Below are 9,570 nucleotides of genomic sequence, written 5' to 3' on the forward strand. Positions count from 1 at the left end.
AAAACTGATCTGATTAAAACATACTCATCTTTCTGTTGTGAGAGGTGGAGATCCAGTCAGTGCAGGTCTTCAGGTATTTCTTTATGAACTGGTTTCGTTCTGTCTGACGATTCCATTTCATTTTGGTTTCTTTAGCTTTGGGGTTTTTATCAATCCACTGCAGTGTGTCAGAATTAAAGGCAATGCAATCTTCTCCATCAAATCCATATTCATCAAATGCTCTCAGATTCAGTGTTCCATCAGGATATTTCTCCAGTTCACAACCAATTATTCTCTGAAGAACATGGAGCTCTACAATCACAGAACATCATTGAGAAGTTTATATATATATATATATATATATGGGTAGCTGACAAATGACCAGTAAAATGTTTTTTTTTTCATCATTTTTTGCATCATTTTTGAAGAAGAAATGCATACATTTATGTAGTGTAAAGGGTCACTAACTTCGTCAAGTCTTTCATAGTTTTTTTTTAATTTTTTACTGAACTATAACTTTAATTTGTCCTATGGTGTGACATAGCAAAAATTAAGAAATAAAAAAAACTCTTAATAATATATAAATAGCATGAGAGATATTTATCTTTATTGTTAGACACTTATTTTCATATAGCGTTAATATGAAATTATAATTAAAATAATTTTTTCCCCCATGACTTTTTGGACAATTTCAAGAGAAACTTTGACAAGATAAAATTTGCCGTCATCCATTCAAAACAGCTGAAAATATTTGTATCTCCCCTATTGCAATATTAAACTGATATTTTGAGATAAAAACAAATCTGTGCTTCTTTTATGTGCATCACACCATAGGACTTTACATCACACTAACGGACAGAAATGGTAGTTATTAAAGTATTTCTATTTCAGTTTGAACTTTCTTTCTCCTTTGACATAATATCAACATTAAACAGAACAAAATAATTTTCATCAACAAAATTCAGTCTCTTTCAATCAGTATGTAACTGAAACTCTTCTAGCCCACCCACTGCATGTGCGGCACAGCTAAATATGATTGATATTCAAACTATATTCATTAAGATGTGAATTATGTTTTTAAAACTGTATAGCTACTAATTTTAAGGCATTATTTTTGTTCTATTTACTTTCTGTATTGTTCTCTTAGGATCTCCTCCCTTCTACGTGGATCCCTGTTCATTTGATATATTTCCATGTCCTCTCTCTTTCACTAATTTCTCTCCCTCAATTCTTTCAGTTTCAAAAACATAGTATCACATTTTATACTTAATTTCACGACACTTTATAACACTAGACGCTTTCTGTAAAAACATCAGACAATGGTTTAATTAATGTAATTATTGCATTTAAGAACACTGAAAATAAACAAAAAAAGAATAAAAAGGAGTTTTTATATATGGGGTTTAAAAACCCATATATACTGATCATTATGCTTTATGAGCAAAGTGTGAAGCTCACCAGAACACTGTGAGTCTGTGCAGTTTGACAGAGTGTTTAACTGATGTAGGAACCAGTCTCTAGACTCAGGTGGTTCTGCAGGTGTATTGATCCATTTATCTATAGACAAACTCGATCTTATCCAGACTCTTTCTTCATTATTGTAATGTTTGAGCTGTATGTCATCAGACACAACCAAAGCACTGAACAAAGGAAATGGATCTTTTTTTGTCATGACTGTAAACATGTAATGGAGGAAGTGATTCTCTGAGAAAGATAGAAAACACGAACAACAATAAAATCACGTTACACAAAAACAATAGGCAAAATTATGCTAAAAACAGCTTAAATAACCTAAAAACAGTGAACAGTTAACTGCCATCTGTCGTGAAAGAGCTCTATATGGAAATGAATAAACCTTGTTCATACCTTGCCTCGCATCGCTTAGAAAAGGATACAATAATAAAAAAATGGACAAGATCATTCTTATGTTGAATCAGGAATGAAGAGACAGGGAGTCCGGGATGGAGATGAAGAGACTCTTTTATTAATGTTGCTTTCTAGTCCAGAGTCAGATGAAAAATGGCCACGAACACAGAAATCACAACTATAAATCTGTCCAAGCATTGACATACTTCCAGTTCCCAGGGGCACCATCAAGTCAAGTCATGTCGAGTCAGGCTTTATTTTTATTGCGCTTTAACATAGATTGTTTCAGTGCAGCTTTGCAGTGCAGGGCCATGCAGAGAGTTCCTGGGGGCCAGGGCTTAAATGCAAAAAAGAGGCATTTATATATGGAGTAATTCCAATTCAACAATTACTATAGTAAAATTATAAATATGTATAATTATAAAAACGTCATTCGCATGTTCTGGAACTGCTACTCTTCACATAATAGCCTTTTGGTGGCACTTCACTCAACCAATAAATGATTTCACCAAACGGTATATAAATATGCAGTACATATAAGAGTACATTAAACACTTATAATTAGTACAATTTCTTCTTTATCAATTTCATGTCATCATAATAATAGTACAAGTGACCCCAAATGCAGAGCAGCAGAGGGTTAAAAAAAACAACAACCTTAAATGTCCAACTAAAATATTTTAGAAAAACATTCCATGAATGATTTACAAATAATGTTTTGTGTTAACATTTTGAGAACATTAAAAATCACATTTCTTTGAATGAACGTTCTTTTGTTACTGGAAGAATGGTTGTTTGTAACTTTAAGAGAGAACCTTGCCAGAATGCTCCCTGTTAGTTGGGGATGAAATGAACATAATAGTATTTTAGCTGAAATAATATTACATCTGATAGCAATAAGAGTTCCTAATTTGATTTTCCCACATATGATTTACTTCGTTCAAGTAGATAAATAAATGATTTTGTTTTTGCAATTTATGACAAGTCTTATTAGTTCTTATAACTTCTTGATAATAATAACTTCTTGTGATAACTCCTTAACTATTTTTTCCCAATACAGTAGAGCTGACACAATTTCAAAATATTGAAAAAAAAAAAAACAAGAATACATACAATATTTTTTTTTTCACAGCACAGCTGGAAAATTAGTGTCTAATGTGAAAACTTTTCATTTAGTGCCTGTGAACAGTCATCTCAGTCTAGTCTGTATTGAGGTCTTGATCAGACGCTTCATCAAATGCTGGATTGGGGATCTGAAGCTGCTCAGTCACTCCACCATAATAACGATAACTTCTCATCAGACCTGTTAAAGATACAGCAGATTATATAGTAGAAAAACTTTATCTTGAGGACATACAGTGTGTTTATGCCAAGCTGCACAGATGTCACACTTCATGACATTCAAATGGACATTTCCAAATGAAATTTAGAGCAACAATGATAATGTTGAATATTTAATGCTCACCATGTTGCTTCTTTCTTTTGCAGATGCAGCGATGAAACACAGTAAGGACTACAACTAAAACTACAGCTGATATTACTATTCCCACTGTAACAGGCCACTGAGATTCTGTTTCACAGTCAGAACATCTGCCATCTGCAGAACAAAAAAATACATAATAATAATAATACATAAAAACAAAATCATTCTACAAGCACTTATAATAAGCATTTACGAGTAGGTGACTTGCAGTAGGTGACTTGCAGGCTCTCTCTGTAAACACTGCCTGTCTTGAGTTTGGGCCTAACGACTCTAAGGTCGTCCTAAAACCAAAACACGGCTATGTCCCTAAGGTGCTCTACACTCCGTTTAGAGCCCAGATTATTACGCTTTCTGCACTCCCCTCTTCTGAGGAGGACCAAGAGCTCAACCTTCTCTGCCCGGTCAGGGCATTGAGAATGTACATCGAGCGTTCCGCGCCATTTAGGCAGACAGAACAACTCTTTGTCTGCTTTGGCGGCCGCACCAAGGGGTCTCCGGTCACAAAGCACAGAATATCTCGATGGTTACTTGATGCTATCACACTAGCATACTCCTCCCTGGGCCTCCTGAGCCCCATTGGAGTGAGAGCCCATTCCACGAGAGGCGTGGCCTCTTCTTGGCCGTGGTCTAGTGGTGTGTCTATGGCAGACATTTGTGCGGCGGCCGGCTGGGCCTCGCCGTCCACATTTGCCAGGTTCTATAACTTGGATGTCCCAGCCTTACAGGCTAGGATTCTCTCTGCTTAGATGGCACATGCCTGTCTTAAGCGGTCCCCTCAGGCATTGCCTGATTCTCCAAGAACGCTCTTGGCCCCATTCCTGGTGCTGAGGCTGTACTTATGACCGTTGAAACGATTTCTAGGCTGGACTGACCTCTAAGAGTTCGGTCCTCATGCCTCCTGCAGGATTCTTCCTGCTCATAATTGGTCCCTCTGAGCCTTATTGCTCAAGGCCAGTTTTATGATTGTCGTTTCTCTTCATGGCATGGCGGGATTGTATTTGTTCCCCATAGCGTCTAGTGATGCAGTACGAGTGTAGTATCGACAGGGAACGTACTCGGTTACTAATGTAACCTCGGTTCCCTTAGATACGGGAACGAGTACTGCGTACTATGCTATGCCATGCAGCTGCACGAATCAGGTCGTCGCTTCAGTCGAATTGGCCTGTTTTCCTATGGCGAAGCGCCCGCTTATATAGCCAGATGACCCCGCCCCTTCTGGCGGGCTCTGGCGGGCTTTGCCGCCATAGGCTCGTGCAGTACCACTGACGGGCCATTGGTTAGTTTTTTATTACTGCACGAACCAATGGCCGTGCAGTCACACTGAGTGATTGAAAAAGTCTTCAGTCCTCGGAGAAAAAGGAGTTTTCCCCATAGCGTCTAGCGACGTAGTACTCATTCCCGTATCTAAGGGAACCGAGGTTACGTTAGTAACCGAGTACGTTTTCAACATCAAGCTGCTCTATATAGCGAAAAATAGCTGGAAGTGGATCACAGTGGAAGCCAGACATATTCAATTTACGAATGGTCACTAATGTTAGCTAAGCTGTTAACGTCAGGTTGATTTGTTGCTAAAAGTTGCTAAATGATGTTGAGATGTCATCGTGCAATGACATCAGTACAGAACAACAACGAAAAACAGTGGCATTGGGTAGAATACCAATAGGTGTGTCCCCATGTGCGTATTTATGCACTAGTCTATGGCATTTTGTAGTTTAAATATTGCAAGTAGTGTATTCACTTTGAAAATTCCAACAAGAAATAGTGAACTTTGAATATCCGGATGATGCAAATAAATAACTGAAAAACAAAGTGTGAAATGCTGGATACTTCATTCACTCAACTGTCACAGCTTTAACAGCTTTTCTTTTTGCAAAGGTATAGTAGAGAAAAGTTGCCAAATCTAGCAACAAAATTGCTACGTTTGTTACACTGGCACCCACTTTTATGAGAAAAATAAGGTGGATAGCCCCAGCACCACCACTGATCACCAGCTAGTGATGGGAAGTTTGGATCATTTTACTGAGTCGGATCTTTGAATCTTGTTTATTTTGATAGCTTTTTTTTTTCTTTTTTCAAGTCATTTCATACATTTCAGCAGAATATAATTAAAACGTTACATGTTAATAGCCAAATTCCCCAACACATCTACTTACACAATGTTGATTACATTTTTTTTTTCCCAATAATTAAAAAACTATAATGCAACTAAGGCCAAATTATGAGAAACAAAAATGATTAATTCATTGCTTCAGGCTATGCAGTCTGTTAGTTTCCCTCACCTCCTGATCTTTATCAAAATGTTGCTTGCCCTACGAGGAGACAATACTCTTGATCATGTTTATACAAACATCCCTGATGCTTACAAAGCAACTCCCCTCCCCCACGTTGGACAATCTGATCACCTCTCCCTGTTCCTGCTACCCAAATACACCCCCATCATCAAACGTGTGAAACCCACTGTGAGGACTGTTAAAGTTTGGCTAGAAGAAGCAGACTCTTCACTACAGCAGGAGTTCCTGAACACAGACTGGAATTTGTTTGCTTCTCGGGCCACACTGGACTCCCACACAGATGTTAACACCTACACCAGCTCTGTTCTGCATCATATCAACAGATGTGTAGACAAGGTAACCACCCATAAAGTAATTAAATTGTACCCCAATCAGAAACCCTGGATGAACAAGGAAGTCCGGCTCCTGCTGAAGGCACGTGACGCCGCTTTCAAATCTGACGACTGTGAAGCTTACAGCTTATCGAGGTCCAATCTGAAGAGGGGAATTCAATCAGCTAAATACAATTACAAACTGCGCATTGAGGACAGATTTAAAAACAACGACCCTCTGCGCATGTGGACAGGCATCCATGCCCTCACAGACTATAAACCAGCAAACAGTACACCCCCAAACAGCAAGTGTACTGTTTCGGACCAGAAAGCCCTCCAGCGGGTGGTGAAAACTGCCCAATACACCACTGGTGTCGTGCTACCCTCCATCAAAGACATTTACCACAAACGCTGCCTAAGGAGAGTGAGAAGTATCATCAAAGACACCTCTCACCCCAGTCACAGACGGTTCACTCCTCTCCCATCTGGGAGACGTTATAGGAGTCTTCGCTGTCACACCAGCAGACTCAGGAACAGTTTTGAAAACTTTCAAAAGTTTTGAAGGCCTCATGGCCTACATGACTGTGAAAGTCGTCACACAGTAAAGAATGAGATTTTAGCTGAAGTTGTTTGTGGTTGGCGTCTTTATTGATAGAGAGTTGCTCTTCTAGGCCACATGGCTTTCAAAAATAATGAGGTAAACACTGAATATTCACTTCTGTGACATGTTTTGACGCATGCTAGTTGGCAGTCCATCACCCTTACAATACAGCCAGTTAATAAGGTGATCATGGAAAAGGAGTTAGGGAGTATTGGGAGAAGAACAACAGCAATAAGATCATTGGTTGAAAATGTGAGCCATGAGTCAGATGGTCAGATGTTCTGCAGGCATCTCGGATTTGTGATCTTCTTGCAATAAAGTCAAATTCTGACTTCTGAAACTCTGACTTTGAATACTTTTTGCAAGACTTAAAAGATTGTCTCCACTACAGGGTTCAGCTCTACTTCTCTTTGTTCCAAGACAATTAGACAAGAAAAGTTTAACTATCATTTTTAGAGTTCTTGTATTTAGTTTTCTCTGATTATCTAACACACGTTGCATTCATATGAGCTGAGAGAAGTGGTGGCCGCACAAGAGTGGTAATGTGTATGTATCATCTCTCACACACAGCACACGTATCCACCTGCATGTATTCACGCACACACACACACACACATCTATATGAAGGATATGTTCAGTCGTTTAAGATTAACTTTCATTTAAATTTCCTTTGTCATTTGCATTTATTTTGGTTTCAGTTTAATAACCACATGAAACAAACAATATTCATTATTTCTTTATTGTTAGGTTTCCATACGTTTACATTTAACCCATCTTATATACATTGTTGCTGATTTTGAGTGCTCACAAGTTAGTTGCGTTGTAACTGTTAATTACATTTGTTTCTATTTTGAGTTGAAGTTTACTGGTGATGTGTGGCGATCTTCAGACATGGTCCGCTGTAGTCGCATCCTGGCGTGATGAAACTTGGAGTCCGGGCAGGAACAGAGAATTTAAGTATTAGTGGTTCTGCCACTTTATCTTGATTTAAGGTGTTTCTCTGTTTGATCTAATTTTGATTTATTTAATGTTATATGTTGAATGTAAAGTTTGTTGCTTTCCCTCTTAATTTGTAATGGGCCCATCTTTCCCTTTATAAGCTGTTGCTTTGTTCATTTGTGAAGTCAGTTTTTAGTTTTTGGTTTGTTTCCCTCCGCATGGTTTGACTTCATTTTCTTTTTGTTTGTTGGTTTATTTTGTTGTATGATTTATGAGTTTGCAAAGTTATTCGTTTTTTGGGGGTTCAAATAAAAGACCCATTTTCTAGTGAAAAGCTTGTGTTCCTTGTTCCTGACTTCTCGGTCCCTCACAACCATACTTAAACACACACTCGCACTTAAGACTTTTATTTCTTCTATTGCACACTGAAATAAACTCATTGTCCAAACAGCACATTCTGCATGTGTCAGACACTTTTACCAATAAGACTTACATTTTATTCAGTCTATACATTTGATCCCTGAATCAAACTCATGACCTTTGGATTGCTAACACCACAATCATGTTTATGCAAATTACAGGATACATGTATCACTACTGTATATAGGCCCGGTTTCACAGACAGGGCTTAGACTAAGACAGGATTAGGCCACAGTTCAATTACGACATTTAAGGTGTTCATCTTGAGACAAAACAAAGGCACTGACATGTTTTAAATTCAGTCAGTGCAAGTTTCTTTCAGTTGAAACAGCTCAGATTTACATTTAAGTCTAGGACTAGGCTTAAGCCTTGTCTGGGTAACCGGGGGTTAGTGTTCCTGTAGCTGAGATAATCATGATGCAACATAATAAAGTAAACGTTACAAAGATAAATAAGCTTTGTGCACACAAGACAACAGGTTTTACACAAAAACTGAAGCAAAAAGAGTCTTCAGACAGGATTCAAAAATATCATGTGAAAGGAAGCACATTCAACTGGTACATTTTAACCTTGAATGATGAATGCTGAAAGTTGAAATACAATCACAATAATAACACTTACAGTAGATCATTGTGGCGGGAGGAGCCAACGACAGACACAGTGGGCGTGGCGTCAAGCCTCGGAGAGGTTTTTATTAAACAATATTTAAAATAAAGTGTCCAAAGGGGGAAAAGTGTCCAAAATAAACAGGGATCTGGTGTCCTCGTTGTGCTGCGGGGCTCGTGAAGGAGGGCAGTGTTCAGGAGGGAAGGGTCCAGGTAAGGGGCGGAGTCCGGCGGCCGCACGCGCTCCCGTCTGGAGGTCCCGGGGCGCGGGTGACGGCGGCTTCTGTGGCGGCTTCGTCCAACTCCTTCATCCCCGGGTGCTCGACGGGATTCCACGGCCCGGCGTCCTTGCCCGACGGCCGTATCGCGGGTGCAGTGTCGGCCGGACTGCGGGTCCGGCCGCTCGCGTCTCTGGCGGCGGCAGGTAGTTCCCTCTACGCTCCCTTTCCTGGACCCACGAGGACACCAGCGTGCATGCATGGGGAAGAGACCGGTCTCCCGAGGAGAGGCGCGCTCGGAGTTTAAACGGCGGCGGTGATGAGGCTCCATTCACGTCAGGTGCGCCTCATCACACGCCGCCAGCCCTGGCTGTTTCAGCGCCCCTCCTCTCTCACACACCCACTCCCGTCGGGAGCCTGGTGAAGGGCGGCGAATAAGGGACGGGGTGGTGATGATGGACAGGGGGGAGGCAGCCGACTCGTCACATCATGTATTACACTGAAGAGTGTAACATTGATCTTTTAGGTTCTACAAACACCTGCTATTAACAGGCATTTAAAATGCGTCTCCTAAGAGCATTTTTGATCAGACCACCAACGTGATATTGATGCTTTGAAATGTTTCAAGAAACTCTCACTTGCTGGACTGAGGATCTGTACAATCACTCCAATTGAATTGGATAACTTCTCATCAGAGCTAGGAAAGGTTATAAAAACTTAATCTTGAGTGCATAAATACCACGTTCTTGTATGTTCATGTTAAACTGCAATGATACCACACTTCACATCATACTTAGTCTGTGTCATCATATGAAATTCAGATAATGAAAATAATCAAAATCTCAACATCACAAAAA

Source organism: Barbus barbus (assembly GCF_936440315.1).
Source record: "Barbus barbus genome assembly, chromosome: 19".
In the NCBI taxonomy this organism is placed as follows: domain Eukaryota; kingdom Metazoa; phylum Chordata; class Actinopteri; order Cypriniformes; family Cyprinidae; genus Barbus; species Barbus barbus.